A 20,717-nucleotide genomic window follows, 5' to 3' on the forward strand; every position below is an offset into this window, starting at 1 on the left:
GTTTAGGGGAAATATCCTCTCTTCCTCCTAGGATGCAGTGCACTTGATGCAGACATGCAACTTGAAGATGGGGTTTAAAATAAAAAGAGGGATCTAATTGGTTGGTTTTTTTTCTGGACAAAACAGGGAACTATATCATGAAACAAAAATAAAATTTAAATGACCTAAAAAGTCACACCACATACACCTTCTTATGCTATGTAATGTGTACACTCAAAAATAAACAGTGGTACTTATTGAAAATACTGGTAATCTGGCTTGATTTAAGTATAAACCTATGACACAAAATGTGGCCATCATTGGTAACATCTAAAACATAGAGAAGCAAAAAATGGAAATCATATGTATTTAGTACATATATCCCCCCTACCTTTTTATAGGGTAAAGTATTATGTATTTTTTTTTTGGTTATGTCGGGTCACTCGCTCTTCAGTGATCTTTTGTGGATTATTGTTGACTACCAGTAGATGGAGTTGTATCTTCAGGCAAGTGTGTAACAAACTCCTATGATGTCTCTGACAGCAATTTTATTACACACTTTACATGAGTACACAATGCCATCTACTGGTATGGCCTAAATATTAATTGAAATTCTGTTTCTAAAATCTTGGTTGATACTAGAGTACACAAACCCTAATGGTTTAGATCAACAGTGTTATTGACATATGCCATTACCTACTGTTAAACATTTTGGTTATTTTGGATATGGAGAACCTATGCATTCTCATCTGTCCCAGCCATAATTCCTAGTAGTGTTGATGACGGGTTGTCCTTATATTCGACCCGAATAGGGCTGTTTGAATTCGGATAGACCCGTCTCGAAAAACACGGGATTCGACTACAAAAATTCGGGAAAAAAAAGGTTAAAAAAAAATAAAAATTAATCTTAAATAGATTTAATTTGTATGTGTTTTTATTTTACCTTGTTTTTTTTTTATTTTTTACAAGTTATGATTTATAATGTCATTGTGGGATTCCCTGGTCGTGGGAACTTTGCGGTTACAGCTAATTGGAAGTACGTGCCTTCAATTAGCTGTAACCGCAGGCAGTACCAGGACAATAGAGGTTGAATGGAGATACGTATCTCCATTCATCACCTCTACTGCTCTGTGATTGGCTGAGAAATAGAAAACCCTGATGACAGCTCAAGCATCATCAGGATTTCCCTCTCCTCAGCCAATCAGGGAGCAGAGCAGTCAGCGGAGCTTTACTATACTGACAGCTCCTAGAGGAGTTGTGACATGTATTACATAAACAGAACACATGTCACAGCTCCTCTAGGGCTGCGGGAGCGATCAGGGGAGCAGAGCTGTCAGCATAGTAAAGCTCCGCTGATTGCTCTGATCCCTGAGGAAAGGGAAAGCCTGATGACAGCAAAGGCATGATCAGGATTTCCCTTTCCTCAGCCAATCAGGGAGCAGAGCAGTCAGCAGAACTTTACTATGCTGACAGCTCTGCTCCCCTGATGGCTCACGCAGCCCTAGAGGAGCTGTGACATGTACTGTATCTGTAATATATGTCAAAGCTCTTCTAGGGCTGGGGGATTGATCAGGGGAGTGGAGCTGTCAGCATAGTAAAGCTCCGCTGACTGCTCTGCTCCCTGATTGGCTGAGGATGCTTGAGCTGTCATCCGGATTTCCTATTTCTCAGCCAATCACAGAGCACTAGAGATCAATGGGCACAAGTCTCCCATTCATGTCCAGTGCTGAATGGCTGAGAAATGTAAAACCTCAGCCAATCACAGAGCACTAGGGGTGAATGGAGAGGCTTGTCCTCATTTAACCCCTAGTGCCCTGCAATCCCTCACTGTCAGGAGGATTTCCAGGGCTGTGTTCATTGCAACCCTGGAAATCCTCCTGTCATTTGGATAACCTGTAAAAAAAAAAAAAGGTTTATTTACACAAACACACACACGTTATTAAAATAATTTAACATTAAAGCCTCATCCTATTTTTTAACTTATATTTTAACCCTTTCAGGGAATGAGTAAGGGGTTTTATGTACCCCTGTACTCATTCCCCAGGGTGGGGCGGTGGAGATCTGGGACTCTCCTTATTAAAGGGGGCTTCCAGATTCCAAAGTCCTGCTAAAAATGTTTATAAAAGCCCCCATTGTTTTCAATGGAAGCTTTCATAAAAGTTTAAAAAAAGCTTGAAAAAGCCTTCATTGAGTTCAATGGAAGCGTTTTCCCGCGTTTATCCAGCGTTTTAATTTTTTAAATGTTGCAAGCAACGTTTAGGATAACGCTCACAAATGTGCCTGAAGGTGTAGATTAGCCCAATGGAATGCATGGGGACTTCAAATATGGGCTTTTAAAAGCCTCAGGTTAAATGCTGGGGAAACAGTCCGTGTAGACTAAAGCTGCATACACACGTCCAATATTTATAGTTAGAAACGACTGACGAACGACCGATTAACAACCGATTGGCCAAAAAATGGCGTTGGAAATGAACGACCGCCACGGTGGATCTGATTTCCGGACGATCTTTCACTATCTATCGTGTGTACGGTCGTTCAGTGATTGTGCATGTTTCTGTGGTACACTTTCTCCTTTACATGTCCCTCCCTGCATCGTTTAAACGATTGTATCTGGCGTGTGGACACTGTTGGTGGATTATATTTGAACGATCATATTGTTACAGCACATACAGAATTGTGCACAATATGATTGTTCAAGTATAATCGTGCATAATCGTTGATCGGTCGTAATTGTTCATTTTCTAACAATAATTATGGGAAGTGTGTACCTAGCTTTAGCCTAATATTGATGTGACAGGTGCTCTTTAATATTCATGTGAAGTACAGGGGTATGTAATAGTGTTATGTATCTTTTAATAATGTATCTTTTTATGTATCATTTTATAATGTATCTTTTTACATCTGTTTGGAGGCTGTTGAAGCTCCACACAGTGCTGAAAAAAACCCAAATTTTTCCTCCCATTGACTTTAATGGTGTTCGACTTTGACATTTGACCACCCAAATAATTTTGCTCTATTCGAGCGAATAGCTGACAAATCGAATAGTGAGCTATTCGACCAACACTAATTCCTAGTTCTCCTAGCATCCAATCAGCAGGTTCAAGCATTTTTACCCAGAAATTGCTATGGACAGAAACAGCCATGCAACCGCATATATATCCACCATTGCATACTTCAGAAATTTCACTTTACATAGGGTAAAGGGTAAACAACCCTTAAATGTAAAACTTTTTTTTTTTTTTTTAAATAGGGTGCAGCACCACCTAATTATTGATAGCCTAGGCGATCGAGAATGAGTGGAAGCGCAGAGCCTCCCGTGATACCTACGTCAGGCATCCCAGGAGGCTCCTGGGTGCTCCTTCTGTGCACGCCCGAGCATCTCAGGCATGTGCAGAAGGAGCCCTTTTGACAAAAGGAAAAAGATTGCCAATCTTACGCATGCGCAGTGAGATCAGCAAGTTTTTTTCCCACCTACGTCACCCGATCTCACACTGGAAGAAGAGAAGATGGCGGTGCCCGGAGCGATGGCCCGAAGACGGATGCCGGGACGACACGGGACCTGATAGAAGAGACCTCCGGATGGATTGGACTGTTCTGCGGGATAAAAAGTAAGTGTATTTTTGTTGTTTTGGGGACTTTTGAGTTTAGTTCCTCTTTAAATGCCTATATGCTGGTATACAGTGTATATCTTTGGCACCACCTTGGAAAACAGTTCAAACTCAAATTATATCATTTTTTAAGGAAACACATGTAATATCAATCCCCTGATTTCTTTTCATAAAAAAGACAAACTATGATCTTTCCTTTCAGGTCCCCTAATTGGTATAAAATTGTCGTTAAACACCTGCTTCCAATTATTGGATAGTCTCCCTGATTCAATAATATCACTCCTTGGAATATATTTCTCCTTGAAAATTCTTAAAAAGGACAACTGGGAACAGCATAATCAATTCAAATATTGCGCATATGGTATTGACATTTCCGTCTTCTCATTTGTTTGGCCTTGCGACATCCATTGGAGGTCCCACGAGTTGTCAGGAAGAGCAACCCGTGTGGCTCAAGGGCATAATTACTGGAATATAATTTATTGAGTATAATATGATCCTGACTGTGCTTCTGAAGGTTGATTATAAATGTTCTTATATGCAAACTTAATTCGTCAAACAATTCCCCTTTGGGCTGAATTTCGTTTGCTTGTGTAATATATCTTAGATTTACATACAGATAAACAATGTTGTCAGCTTTACTTCTATCTTCACTTGGCAGTTTGTGGGTCTTATACATGAGAATAGGGTAGGTTTTACATTATTCAGTGTGATTAGTTATCACTTTCAGGACTAAATAAAATTTGAAAAAATTGTGTTATCATTTTTTTAGTTGGGTAAATTGTGGTTGAGGTGTTTATTTTTGTAGTCAACTGCTTTGCTAATCAAATTTAAATTATTTAATCAACGGAGAGTTTGTCTGAAACAAGGAGTTTTTGCCAATAAGGATGCTTTGGAATTGTCCAAGACATTGAAATGGTTAGAAGCCATCTAATGTTTTTAGATATATATATTGAAGTTAAACTATAGATTACCTAAGTCATTCAGTGATATGATCATTTTTTTCCTGCCACCACTGGAAACTTGCTATTGAATGAAAAGTTCGGCTGGGGAAAACCTTGGGTGTTTATAAAGCATACATGTTGTGAGTATAGAACATTGCATGATTTTGTCAAAATAAATCATTTAAATATTGATTGATTGTTGCTATTAATAAACTTGTGATAATACATCCCCATCTTTATTCTATCCTGAAGAAGCAGAGAGGGAATCTGCGAAACGTGTTGTTGTTAAAAATGTTCTAATGGATTAGATGGAATATGGTATAAAAAAATTAACTCCACCCAGGCAAAAAATAAAAATAAAAAAGGGAGCCAAAAATCTGAAAGCTCAATTCCAGCCTTGATGTTTATTTAAAAAATAGCTTTGGCTATTGGCTATGAAAAAAAAAATAAACTTGTTGAATCAGATACTCCATTAGGTTTATTGCTCCCCAGGTTTCTTTAACCCATTTCTTTTGAACATATGGTTGCATCGCAATGATTCATTTACCCTGGACAGAATTAAACTCATACATGGGCGCCATGCTCAAAGAGATAGGTACATGATGTCACTACAGACTAACAAAAGACTAATGAATATATATATATATATATATATATATATATATATAGTTTAAAAAAATAGTCAAAAGCAGTTAAAAGATTCAAAGGAGTCACTCTCGCTCTGTACAAAGTTTGGGAGATGCTAAAAGGAGTTACTGCTGAGTTCATAATTCTCTATGATACAATATTATAGTAGCACCTTGTAATTCATATTAATTTGTGAATTAAAGACTTGATATTTAAAATAAAGAAAAGGTAAAAAATAAAACAATTTAAAACACAGCTTCAGCTAGGGCTTCCCTTTAAGTAGCTCACCAGTCACAACATTTATTCATGACATGAGTGAGATGTTAGAATTTAAATTACATATAAAAATACATGAAAGAAAAAAAAAGGAAGACAGACAAAGACTGGGAACTCTTTGGACATTTTTCCAAATGGATTTTACAAATATCACTGCTGTTATGCAAAAGTGAGAAGTAGGGATGAGTAGGAATGATTTCTGCTAAATTGATTTTGCTGAATTTTACTACCTGCAAAATTTACCTGTAGCAGATAGCCTCAATTTTGATAATGGGGTGCTTAGGTGCAATTTTCTTAGGAAAAAATTGCTGTTCTATTCTGTATTTAGAAAGTATCTTTTTTAGGAGTGTATTTAGGAACTTTACTTATTCCTATTCGTGTTCTTTTCATTTTTTTTCTTATTTGCACATGCAATTGAATTTGTAACCCCCAGGCCCCCTGATCTCGCACATGCACAGTGCGAGATCAGATGAGGAAGCCAGAAAGAAAGAAAGCAGACACTAACCCTATAACTAAAAACCTAAATTTAACAAACATGTCAACAAAACTATAAACCTGTACTTGCAAACAATAGTGCCAAAAAATATTGGATACCAGATTCTAATTTGTCAAGTCTTCTGCACCAAACTTTGGTGTATTCGACCAACACTATATACCTGGCAGCCCAGTTGGGTTCCTTAAAACAAAAAGGAAGCCCATGTACCCATTTGGTGTGGTAACCAGTCAGCCTTTTCACCCAGCCAGCAGGCTTTTACAGCAGAAAACAAAAGAAAAGGCTTAAAACAATAGTCAGCTAAAATACAATGATGCGTGGACAGCTCAGACTAATATTAAGGTCTGGCTACCAGCTTAGGTTGGGACTTATTGGTTGTGGAGCACACAAAGCTCTACCAAGCCCCTGGGCTTGAAAACTAAGGATAGAATTTGATTCTCGCAAAATGTTTGCTTTCTCCATATTACACATAAAATCTAGAGGCACTCGCCATGTGTAGGTGAGAAATATATCTGGCACAAATGACTTTCACAATCCTGCCAGCAAGTGCTTCAAAGTAAACATATACTTTATCTACCTTGGCTTGTACTGTAGCAGATAGTAAACCCAAAATGCAATTTTGACATTTGTTTTTGCAGCATCCTTGCCTTGATAGTGGGGTGGGAGTGATGGTTGTCTTTGCTGCTGTAATAAGTGGTGTTCAGGTATTAACACCATTTAATGTAGCAGTGATCTGAGCGAAATCTGATATTTTTATTTTTTTAGTAGAATTGTCCCTTTATATATATATATATATATATATATAAATAAATATATATATATATATATATATATAAATATATATATATATTTATATATATATATATATATATATATATATATATATATTGGCTTTAACTCTGCTTGAAGACTTTCATCATCTGCTATTCACCAAGAGGCCTGCTCTCTTTCTGCACCCGGCACATTGTCCTTCCAATAAAACATCACATTTGCCCTAAGGGATGCTGAACCTTTAGGTGAGCCAACAAGAGAAAACAATGTTCCTTCTTTTATCCCTATTTTGTGTTTGCTGCCGACAATCTACTCCATGCAGCCGCTGACATTTTTGCAAATTTCCCAGCTTAATTCTCTTTTTATTAATGTAACACATCTCAGTTCTCCAAGGTTGAATCACATCCCAGCCATCGCAGCAGCTCTTCACAGAAATGCTTCCTTCTGATGCTGACAAATATTGTTGCAGATGGCATTTAAGTGATGGGGCTTGACAAAAAAAAAAAAAAAACGTACCAGAGATGCTTTGCTTTTGAAACCTGATGCTATCAAGACATTCATCAAAGTGACAAGACTACAAAAGTCTTACATAGTGTTCTCTTGACAATTCATGTAGAATACAGTCTGTTCTTTGCTTTTTATCAGTCCATTTAAAATAACTTTGTATTTAATGATCTAGTAAAACATTGGGGGAAAAAAACCCTGAAAAACATGTCACCAAAAATATGGTATAATGATCGATTATTTTCAGACTTGAATCAATGGAATCTAGTATATGGTTGATATATATGGGTGAAATGTAAAGCATATTGCACTTTAACCTCCCTGGCGGTATTTGTATTTTTACATGTCAAATCGGTACATTTGACATTTAAAAATACTTCCATTTTTAAATTTCCTGCCAGCACCTGGCCACACACACGTCGAATACCTGGCTGGCATCAACATTCCCTAGCCTCGCATCTCCAATGCTTATACGCCGGGCTAGGGGAGGCAGATGCTGGGCATTGCCGATGGGATGCCGATGCCGGCCAGCATTACCAAGTGGACCTAGATGCCAGGCCAACATCCATGGAGGATGCCAAGGGCTTATGAGGACCAGGTAAATCCTCAATTTCACCCCAAGTGTGGCTCGGGGTTACCGTTTTCTGTATATAAATTTCACCCCGAGCCACACTCGGGAATACTGCCAGGGGGGTTAATGCTAACGCGAAACAAAAAAGATTTTCACATATCCAATAAATATCAATAAATAGATTTTAACTATAGGTATTATAGTAACCTGAAATCAGTATTTATACTACTATATGTATATTGTAACATAGTGGGAATTGTAGGGCTTGGTTTGAAGGTGATCACAAGGTGTGTTCACTTGGCAAAGGAGATAAAGGGCCAGAATAGGGCTGTGTAATTATGGTGCTACATATATGTGTCTCTTTATTTGAGACCCAGGCCGGGAGTGTCCTGGAAGGAATGAGTGGGCCAGACACTCTATCCCTTTTTTGATTAGAAAAAAGGAGGCACCTGGGTAATGATAACAATAAGTAAGTATTTATAAGTAAGACTGTGGTGGAACAGACGGCCTTGTGGCTCAAGGAGAATATCTGTGTGAGGGCCAAGTAGGTTTCCCAAAAATGTATGTCTGGTGGAGTGTTGCAGAGAGAGACAGGAGGCGTTTTTATTTGTTATTTTGTGATAGACTATGATAAAACAGATCCCCTGCAAGGGTAAACCTTGATGAAAACTTTCTGCACATGTTTTGGCATGAATAAAAACACCCTAAAATCCTATTTGGAGTGGAGAATATGTATTTGATTCTAATCTCTCACATCCTATCCCTCTCTCTGTGCTCTCTATCTGTCTGTGCCTATACTGAAGCCATCATGTTGTTTGTCACTGGTGGGGAGAGCTGCAACCCTGTAACACCTCCGCAGCAAAGTAGCCTGCTGGCCAAAAGTGTTACAGACCCATCACCCCTTACCAGGAGTCAACAAAACTCCGCACCCGAGTGATCCCAAGTCCCTTTACAGGGGGAAAAATTCTAACAGTAATTACCTGAAAACGTTTAATGTAGCCACCACATGTAAGCACTGATAAGTTGCAGTATATTATATTTTGGTTTTTAGGCATAGATTTGCTTTAAGCTAGTACATGACAGCTCAGTATGAACATAAATAACAGGTAAGTACACTTGTATTGAAAAGTTGTTTTTGAAGGAATGTATTAGCAAATTAAAGGGTGTTTTTGTATATTTGCCTGAAGCTATTCGTCAACCAACTCATCCATTTTCCGTAGACACATCAGAGCATGCTGTACTAGAATAAGGTAATCAGAAAATACAGTAAATATCTCAATCTCTAGGTCTGTGATTGGAAATAATGTCCTCATTTCATATTGTTTCCAGTATACTCTATATATCCCTTTCAGTTCACACAGATGTAATCTTCTACAGAATATATGCCTGTTTAACACCATCCATTTATCTATATTATATAGAGGAGACATCTTGACAAACCAGGTGAAAGATTGATTGTATTTATCAGAAGGGAAGAGAAAAATAGCAAAGGGCACAAAACTGAGAATTAAAAGAAGACAGCTTTTTTTTTGGTTATAAAGGTTTATGTTTTTGTACACTAGCCACTGCTATGAAAGTTGACAACATTCTGTTTTATTTGTATAGTTTGTGTACTTTGAGGTCATGCACTGTAGGTGTTCCAGTGGGAACTGAAAAGTACATACATATTCATACCTAGAGATCTGTGAGGTCAGAAGTAAAGGGCAAGGTTGGTACTGAAAGATAAGCTGGTTCTGATAGACTAGTCCTTCCTTTTCAACCTTTTTACTCCTTAGGACCCCTTGAAATATTTTTCAGGTGTTGGGACCCCCTGCTCAAATTAGTTTGTTGGGAGTCAGTGGGGGAAAACCTACTTTAACAGGTGGAAAAATGCTGTAGCCCCTACAGTCCTGCAGTGGTGGCTAGAATACCACCTAGAGTCATATAGCTGGTTCTACCAAGTGGTCTTGGCCACAGAAATGAGGAAGAAAAGATCAAACTGGAGGTCAACAGCAACCTCTGGTAACTATCGTGTTCAACAAAACCCTGTTTGAGAATAGCTATACCAGTACATTAGCTGAGCTGTGATAGTTCTTATTTATTGGTCTTCTTTAAAGAAGAAACCTTTGGATACAGCTATATATCTCCCAGTAGAGAGTCCTTAATTATCCAGTGGCTCCCTCATATTTTCCTATTGGTTTGGTAAAAGTGGAATGGAATGCCCAAACATGCTGTCTGGGTTGTAATTAAAGACTTGTTTAGAGACCCAGGTAGGTTGTAACATTACATTTCTGTAGTCAAAGGAACTCAGAAAGGATTAGAAGCTGTCTTCTGTTAAACATAGAAGTGAACTTAGATCACTTCGATTGGAACACCCTTAAAATGTTGGAAAAAAGCCAAAATTGTCGCTGGTTAACATCTTTTTGTCGCTGTTGGAAATAAACAAGAAACACCAGAATTCCCATTGTTCTTTACAATAAATTGTACAGATGGCATTTTCCACTCAATAGAATTTAGTGCTGTACCAACTGCAGAGCACATGTCCAGGAGAAGGGAGGTATCCTACAATAGCAAAAACAGATACAGTAGTTTGGAAGTAGTGGAGGTTGGTTATTATTATTATTTTTATTTTTAAACAGGATTTAAATAGCGCCAACATATTACGCAGTGCTGTACATTATATAGGGGTTGCAAATGACAGACTAATACAGACAGTGATACAGTAGGAGAGGACCCTGCCCCGAAGAGCTTACAATCTAGTAGGTGGGGGAATTTACACACAATGGTTAGAGGAGGTGTATTCATGTTCAGCCCCTTCACATTTGCCTCTTCTGCTTCTTATATACTCCCAGGATAGGTTAAAAAAATGGGAATGGATAATGAGCAGAAGAGGCAAATGTGAATAGCCGTTTGTTAGTCTGCTGCCTCTAACCAGCCTCCACCACTTCCAATGTACTGCTAGGGCCGTTGCAGGTTACTCCTCTTCTCCTTGACATGTGCCCTTTTGTTGGTAGGTCACTGCGTTCCATTGAGTAGAAGTGAAACACAGCATCTGTGCCATTCCAAGTGTAAAAGTGTATTCTGGGATGCTTCTCGTTGACTTCCTACAATACGTTGCATTTACAATGTTCCAGATTATTGAGTTTCTGCCAGTATCTTGCTGGTGCCATTGCTGTTGCAGCAGCTGCTGTTGTAGCTGCATTGTATCCTTTTCTACCACAACTTGTGTACCAACCTTTGGCTGCTGAATTACTGACCACTTTTTATTCCTCAAACATGATACACTTGGTTACCGACATGGCTTGTTTTCTGACTACAATACTGTCTGCTCCTGTTCTGCTACCTGTATATCAAACTGAGCCTATTTATTAGTGTGGAATTGAGTGTTGCTGCAGCTATTGGAGCCTGTTCTCGGGTCATGGCACCAAGGTCTGTTGCATTGTCCAGCAACTAATAAAAGGCCAGGGAACCTTTGTTCTATGACAGAGTGTGAGATTCCCAAGTAAACTAGTAAGAGGTCCATTGGACCCCTTGTGAGTTCACTATACACCGGTTACAGTCGGTAATTTCTCCTTAGTATCTGCCAAAACTCAAAAATGCTACAAGAAAGACCTTTGCTATTGAAAATTTTAAGAAATTTGGTGCCTCAAAGTAACTTTATTTGCTGTCCCTTTTTTGTCTTTCAAATCTGTTTTTTAAATGTGGCTCTACATCTGTAAATAACCTCAGTTTAGTTGTATGCTGTTACTTTTCCTCCCAATTACTTTATTATGAAGCAGTAAAGAGCTTTGTTAATCTTACATAACGAGCATCCATTCAATGAATGTATTGCAGTTTTGGAAAAGGGCTGCTTTTCGATGTACGCTCTAGCAGTGATATTTTTGGCTACTACAAAAATACTTAATAAAAGGCCAAAAAGATAAAATGCCTCGATTATCCTAAAAATGGTTCTTTGTGCTGGAAAAGATGGACCCAAGGCATTATTTCCATCATAAATTCTGAAGGACATTGCAAAAGCGACAAGTAATATAGGCTCTAAAATTGCAACTGTGTGTACTCATTTTGTTTGCCATAATTACGTAACCTATTGGGCAAATTGGAATCTATATATTTTGGCTGCACTTTCATTTTTACATTAGCTGCTTTGCTTCAGCTTTATTGGTATCTGTTCACTAAATTGCCTTCAATTACCAGTAGTTCATTTTTCTTTTATGGTTCAATAGCGTGGCTGAAGACATTTTCAAGAAGTGTATCTGATGGAAATTTTTACCATGTTTTGGATCATTCATATTTCTATGTAAGGCAGATCTTTAGCCAAAAAATGAAATACATGAGTTGTCCATTAAAAGATACACTAACAAACTAGCTTGAAATTTCAGTTTTAAATGAGAGATTTCCACCACTGTGCTTTTTCCTGCCACTCACAGCATTTACTCTTATAACAACACAATTCAACCTAAACCTAATTCTGGACCTGCCCCAGCCCTGGTTGAACAGCTAAATGGGAACTGTGTGATACACTCTACTCTCTTCCAATCCGCTTTCTCTTCCTATCAACATGTTTTTTCTTGGCACATGAACTGAATGATTCCGATATTGCTTCTTCCACTCACACTCCAACCCAAAGTCAAAATCAGGTATGTGCACTGCTTGTTTTTAAAAATAACGATAATGACTGTCATGCTCAAAAAGGCGGAACCAATAGGGGGTGGTGTAAGCCCAAGTAAATCTAAGGTGCAGAGTCTAAGTATCAGCCTGGTCTTCTCCAGAGCCTCTAGTGGTGAGGATGCTGCACTGCATACTGATACAAGGGTTGGGGTCCATGGACACACCAGGAGGGGCAGAACAGTGCAAAGTACAATATCAGCGGGCAAGAGAGTAGTCAATGATAACCGGGGTCGAAGCAGGTAGCAAAGAGGCAAGGTCATAAACAAAGCCAGGGGTCTAGTACCAAAAACGATAAACACAGGTGACACGGGGACAAAAGAAACTGGAGAGTGACAGAGGAAGCCCCAGAACAATGGGGATAGGAGAAGACACAGAAATAGACTGAAGGTACGGGTGACACAGGGGTGACAAAGGAACTGAAAGAATGGAATGGCACAAGGGAAGAGCATACTAGACAACAAGGGATTAGAACAGGAACAGGAAACACTCAATCAGACAGCAACTGAGCAGGAAACAGTTCAGCAGAGATATGGGGCTCAGCTGTAATCTGGAGACATTATGCTCAAATACTGAGCACTGTGTCTGAGTCAGCTAAATAGCCAGGACAAGAGACAAGAAGTTATCACCTGATTGGCACCAGGAGGTGTGATGCCTATTAAACTATGTAACTGTATGTTAGGATGTACACTAACGAATTTTACTAAGAAATATACATCTTTTTTATGTGGTTTTATGTGGTCACTAATGTTAAATTAGGCTTAAAAATGGATCTCTATTGGACCTTGCTAGGAAGAAAAGCATTACAGACTTCTTGTTGAAAGATGGGCTGTGTCAACAGTGCACTGGTAAATAGTTCCATGGTGGCCAGGTAGATGAGTTCACCCAAAACCTCCAAATGGACGAGAACAGATTTTGCAAATTTGATATCTCACTGTCCTATGTTTACTGAAAAATCAAACAAACTGGGGGCTAACTGAAACTCTTGGCTATAGACAGGCCTTTTAAATGAATCCTAACCTTTTAGCATTTCTGTTGTTGTAAAAGAAAAGCCACATTATACTTGTATCTCTGATGGTCGATGATTCCTACCTCTCATTTTCTGTAGATATCTTAGGAATGGTTGGATGCATGTACCCCAAACCACCATGGATCATTGCATAATGTAGGATTTATGAAAAACAGTATAGTTACTAGAGGACATTAGGCGGTCATAGACATGTGATACCCTGGCACTTTTGAATGCTAAAAGGTACCACTGAGGGTACAGTTGTGGAACACAGGGAAGGTGAGAGACACTGGTCAGCATGGAGATGAGTTTGTCTATTACAATCTTTTGTTGTAGAAAACAGGTATTCACAGTTTTGTTATTAGTTGGAAGCAGTGATAAAAGAGTGACAGATAAATGAACAAGAGCTGTACACACAGTTCACTTCTAGTCTATGGAGAGGGGAGGGGAGAACAAGTGAGTAAAACCCGCTGTGCTCTTCTCCACTGACTTATACAGCAAATTTAGCATCCAGGATCTTAATTATCTGGGCACCCAAAATATTAGAACAAGAATTGTGTTACGGGTTGGGTTATCAAATAAAAAATAAGGATTAGTAAGCCGCAATATAATATATACAATATATATATATATATATATATATATATTGAGATTACAGTTTTTGACTGGAGAAGAAAGGCTATCATGGGAAAGATGGGTGATCCAGCAAGCTTGGAAATGATCTGGTCCAAGACTAAAACATTTGCCAACTATTAACAAATGTTTTTAGGATATTAATTCCAGGTTTGCTGGATCACCTAGGTTTTTCCATGACAGTCAATATTCTCCAGTCTTCTGGAGCTTTAACACAGACCCTTTCTATTTGCAAGAAACTACTCGTCTACTTTTTAACAAAACAAATGTCCAATGAACATTGTAATGAGTTGAGCTTCTTAAATATTGCTCTATATTTGTGGTGAGAAAGCACAATGGCTTGCAGCACAAGGATCCGTGGTCTGAACCTGGAACCAGAGTTTGGCCATGGTGTTATCTGCACCTATTTTGTATGTCCTCCCTATGTTTGCATGGATGTCCTCTGAGCACTCCAATTTCCTTCCAAAAACCTATTGGTAGGTTTTGGTAGGAAACTTTAGGAGGAGCCTATTTTCTCGCTTTTGCAACATCCATCAGAATTCCTTATGTAATTGGCCATAGGTTATATAAATGACATACAACTATGGTAGAGGCATTATATTGTGAACTCACAAGCTCAGGGTAATATTTCAGGGCTAAATAAATGCATACATAAAATCATATGCTCAATGTAGTACTTTAGGGGAAATAGAAATATTTATGTGTATGATGGAAATTTTATAGACATTCCAGACACTCTTCTTCTTTCACTCTAATAAAATAAATAATGAGTATAAGTTGGGTTGCCAGCAAAGCATTTTATCCAGCATAAACAAACATTATAAACAGTAAGTAGATGTATATTCAGCATAATAAGGCTGGTGTCTAATCTCGCCCTTTAGCTATGCTTCCAGATATTTACTAATATGCTGCATACAGTGGTCTAGTCCTGATATTTTTCATTAAAGCCGAACATAGGCAGAATTTATGGGAATACTTTCATTTTCAGGCAGAACGTTTTTCTGAGTTACTCTCATGATGCTTACCTTCAGGGTTGCCATCAGAAATCGCCTGGGCCAACCTTGTTCCAGCATTACAAAAGTCTAGTTCTTTTGATCAGGACCCTGTACAGAAGTACCCCTAGTCCCACCTTGATGGCAGCTATGCTTACACAAAAGGGGACCTGTCGATAAAATACACATTGGTCAATAAGGAATTGGTCAGCCTTCCCAAATCTCATAAATATTGAGTGGTAAAAGTTCACCTCTTGCTATTATTTAGAAAAAGTTATTCCTGATCACCTTACATGACTTAAATCATAGATAAAGAGTCTTGTCAGGGATGATTGGTCGCTTTGTACTGATTCTCCCCCCTTCTTTAGCTCTGCTGTACACATGCCTGATAGCAGCAGCATTGGGGACATAGACTAGTAAACCATGGAGAAGACACAGGGGCACTAAAGTTATGTAGCATGTAGAACCACAGCCTCTAAAAAAAGAAATTGCCCCCCTATTTGGATTTATAAATCTCCTAGCAGAGTCCCTACATTTCACCTCACAGATGTATTTAACTGGAATTAACCATCAACAGCTCTTCTTTATGATATAATGCATTTCACTTATTTTTCTCTTGACTCTTAAAAGCAATGCATTGAGCTCAGCAGTGCTTACTGTGCTTCCTTTAATCAGCACACACCTGCTATGCCAAATGTATTTGGGGGGAAAGTGCCCAGGAGAAGGTGATGCACTTATTACTGTAAATGTATATTCTATGGACAGACACCATAGTGCCCCATTAGCATTCGCTCCTAGAGCACCACATCACAGCGCATACATGAATAGCTAGCGACGCGCACATTCTCACTTTGTCCCAATTCCAGAGCTGATCTATGGGCTCCTCGACTGTTGCCAACTTATTAGTAATTCCTTTTACAAAACATAACCAGGAGAGAGTAAAGGCTGTAATGCATCTTGTGACCTCTAATGCTTGCGGGGAAATTAACCGAGCAATAACTCGATATGCTCCGCCAGACTCCTGTGCGGTAATGTACTCGACGATGGATAAATATTTTCCTAATACTGTCATGAGAAGAGCAGTTGCGATCTGTCAGTCTGGTTGGGGGGAGGGGGTTTATAAGTTTACATTTCAGAAACATCTAAATTTTCTTTTGGCTTAAATTTAGTCTTAAAGTGGAACTAAACCTTCCTAATTTAAAACATGGGACAAGGCAGGTGCTTTATTGCAGAAAGCACATGTGACTTACCAATAACCCTACCTGCCTGATCACAGCTCTTTAATTGCTCTCACCTGTCCTCACTCCATTGTAGGCAATGCCATCTCTACAAAGTCTTCTTCCAGTTGTTGGGGCCTTTGGCCATCGTACCTGGCCAGGCCGAAATGATGAAACTGCTATACATGCCCATTTCAAGAAGAAGATTGTGAACAGGCAGTTGAGAATGTTTGTAGGATATTTCCTATTCTTTCTGCACCAAAGACTCTACATTTTTATAATTTTTAGGTGTAGAACTATAGTTTCTATTTAAAGTGGACCAGCTCATTCTTGAGCATTTCATAACCTTTGGGGTGAAAGGGCAGTTGATCACGTAGCTTTTTGCAGGTGGCTGTTGATAACTGATATTTTAAATAATCCCAGCGGACATTTAACCTACGCTTCCTTAAACAATGATGTTTAGTTTTTTCAAACCAGGACTAACAGTACAACTGCACCTTTGTACAGAATCCCTATACTATGTTTCCTTCATTTTCCTTGAGTGCTGCCTACTGGGTGAAATACTTACTTTCAGATCTGATTCCATTTGGTACACCTTAGCCTTTCTTCCCAAAATTGCCTGTGCATGCAAGACATGGCGTACAGCCTCAAGAGCACGGCTTCCTGATTGAAAGAAGAACAGGAAAGAATAGGTGAAGGTCTTGGATCAGTGCTCACAACTTTGCTTCTACATACATGAATAAAGTCGGTATTGTTATCTAAGGGCATGAAGCGTGTTACTGGCAAGGTCATCAGGTTAAAAAAAGAAAAATAAACATATGGGGGCATCACATCCAAGGTCCGGCAATCTGCAATATATTACTTTTTTAAGGAGGTGGGGGGGGGGGGGGAAGTGAGCTAGTGTCCCCATTCTCCTTCACTGGAATCCTAAAGCAGTGTCATCAACCCTGGCCAGTTCTTCTCTGCTGGACTACAGACTACTCCCATGATCACATATTGTATAAGAAGATTGTCATTTCACCTATAACTGCAATAACTGTCCACAATACACAATATATAACACATAAAGAAGACTTAACTTAAGATATATTGTTTTCATGTTAAAGCAAAACCACACTACTTGAATTGTTTTCAAAACCAGCCACACAAAGGACCCATTCATAGCTGTCGGCCCTGACACCTTGTATTTAATATGTAAGGCATTACCATGCATTGCTTAAGGGAGCTTATTTATGTAACAACAGGCAAATACACCCATCTTGCACTATTTTTTTCCCATTGCAATACAGTGAAGAATATTGGAGTACATTACTGTGCATTGTGGTATGCTGTAATACACATACACTGAGCTGCATTCCATTGCATGGTGACTTATTACATAATTATAATCTTGCGGTCTAATTGGTAGAGGAAAATAAGAACTGAACTATAGATAAGGGATGGCTTTTTAAGGATAAGGTGCTGCCTAAAATTGTATCTGGATATTGTAACTTGTCAGGAATCGTTTTCATGCAGAATAATACAAAAATGAGGTTCAATTTCACTTGTGCCCTTGCATTTAGGATGAACGTTAAAAAAAAATCTAACAACTGTAAAGGTTGGTTATCAGTCAATGCATCAGCAGAAGCATTCATGCTTTGCAGTTCACAATAGGAAGACAATGAAGGCTATTTATCAAACTTCAGAAAGTGTATTTCGATGCCAGAAAGTGTTCCTTTATCTGCAATTCGGTGTCAGGAAGTTATCAATCTGAGTTTTCAAACTCAGATACTTCTGTTAGACTAATGGATATGCCTATTTTTATAGACTGAAAAACCGGACCACATCCTATTACTTCTCTTTACCAGCCACTGTGCATTTACCATCCTATTCATCCACAAATAATGATGTTCTTTTTGGTAGGGGAAATGTATTACTCCAAATGTTTCCTCTTTGGTGTTGTTTTACTGATGTGAATAGTCACTGTGTGAGATTGGGAGTTCTGCTTAACTATGAGCCAAGTTTTATCATAAATTGAAACAAATCAGCGTAGGCAAAAATATTAAAATCAGATCTGACCGCTATACTTACCCTAATTATGCCAATACTGTTACCATTAACTAGTCTGGAGATGTTTGTTCTCTACATAATAACACTCATTATTTTTTAAGTGAAAATTTTGAGTTTAGGTACCCTTTAATGGAAGTGGTTGGAAGCACGATTGAGCATGTGGTAAGACAAGAGGGGTTAGTGATCAAACTACAACATGTAAAACTTTGTAACAAGTCACATGGCTGTATCAGGGATGATCTGTGTCAGACATTTAGGAACACAGCCAAGAACTATACAGACAATGAGATTTACAAAAATCTTACAATAAAATAAATTACACTGTTTCAACAATCTTCAGCTTTTAGTTGCATACATTTGCACTTTGTTTTTTTATATTCTTCCTTCCCCCAATCTGAGTTTAGAAATACGGAGAGTGCAGGGTTCTGATACCACTTAAAATTTAGGCACATGCACTGCTTGGAATAAAGAAAGTTTATTGCCAAAACTGTACTACCCAAATTCACGGTTAAAATGTGATTGGCTAATCTGTAAGCACCCTTCTCTTTCAATTTTTTCAAGTCAGCCTGGGCATGTTGAATACACTCCAGTAACTCCTAGTATTGTAATTACAGTAATAGTGGTATTCAGCGCAGTTCAGCCCGACAATACCTGAGCCTTGTCCTTGACGTTGCTAAAGTGTGGTCACAAATAGAATTGTATCTTTAGGGTCCAAATATAGAAACCTTAATAGCCTTAATCTGCATAAAATTACAGAGTATGCTAAATTGGGCAAAGAAAGTCATAATAACCTACAAATGATTAATTGGATACTATTAGGCATTAAATATTTAATATCAACAGAAGGACCTATAAAGCTGTTCGTTAATGATTCTGTAATCTGATCCTGTACCTATTCCACCCATGTGAATTTCCTTTCGGTACTCCAGTGTCCTTTCAGATTCCAAAAACAGTGGTCGGCTAGTTGGCATCCCCCAAAATATGCCATTGTAATGATATATGATTATAATAGGGACATTACATTGTTTTCCTCCTCCTCTCATCTCCATACCATAGAAGGTATTGGGAAAATAGGTAATATTGATCATTATTGGTGTTAATGCTAATTCATTATGCACAAATAAACACTTAAAGCAAAACTAAAGTTTACTAGGGAAAAACCCTCAAACCCCCCAAGCCCAGCAAGTCCAATGCCATCTCAGCTTCTCTCCTCTTTTCAGACATCCATATATTGGTAAAGATGTGATGTTAAGTTTGCTTTAAGGGGCCATTCATAATAACCTATTCACAAATATTCACTGTGATGCATTGTAACATACTCATACTATGCATTTGTGCAATGTGGTGCAACTTGATCTTAAAGGGACCCAATGCACCTTTTTAGCCCACTTTCATTGCACTGCATTGCAACATGTGCCAAAAAACTGAAGCACACAGCCATGCAGAAACTATGGATCAGCAAGCAAGTACAAATTCAAAAACCATCACTTTTTGAATTAATAGTTTAAAATGTATGCTGACGGAAAATGTGCCAAAATGTATTTTTCAGAGCTATTGAGCACTTTGGTGCCTTATTTTTAAACTGTTTGGTGGTAGCAGAGATGGAGCAGGAGGACAATATGCAGCCCTCGAAGCACCACCTTTCTGTGATAGCGCCTGAGGCCGATGGAGTTTCAGATCCTTTAATTCAACATCTAATAGTCATTCACACTGCAACACATTGAGCTTTCACTGCAGATCTGTAAATGTTTTACAGATGCTGAAAATCCTCCCAGGCGTCATTAATATCGGTTAAGTTATTCAAAAAAGACCAATCTCTTAATATCGCAATTAATAAAATTTCGGGTCCCGGTTTATTTAGGATTAATTACTCTGTTTTATGCGCACCTGGATTGTACTTACACACGATGAACAAATAATTACATGCAATTAATTTGTTTCTACATCTCTGAATTCAAAATATACTATTATAGATGACAGTGACAATTCCAAACGTTCACCTAATGTTGTCCCTCTTGAGACGGCCTGTGACGGTATTTGATATATTTTTAATTACTTTCTTGTTCGCTACAAGTGTTGTTCATTTCCTGTTTAAAGTAAAACCAAGGCTGAGCATTGAATATGATTAGGAGGCTATTTATACAGCAGTAAATCTGACATTTATCAAACGTTCTCTGGTGTAGAATCAACCACTGCCATGGAAGAGGACTTATACAGAATATCTGTTTAGTAGAATAGGTAATGACAATTCAGATTGTTCAGATCATTTCCCTTCACGTTCTTTATTGAAGACATGTTCTCCTCAAATCAAAGTGAAATCTTAAAATCTTTACCAAAATAAATTGGTTGGGAGATTTGCCTTGTGAAAACCAAGGCATACGGAGAAAGTAAATTTCCTTGATA

The sequence above is a fragment of the Pyxicephalus adspersus genome, chromosome 11 (genome assembly GCF_032062135.1).
Source record: "Pyxicephalus adspersus chromosome 11, UCB_Pads_2.0, whole genome shotgun sequence".
NCBI classification, from domain to species: domain Eukaryota; kingdom Metazoa; phylum Chordata; class Amphibia; order Anura; family Pyxicephalidae; genus Pyxicephalus; species Pyxicephalus adspersus.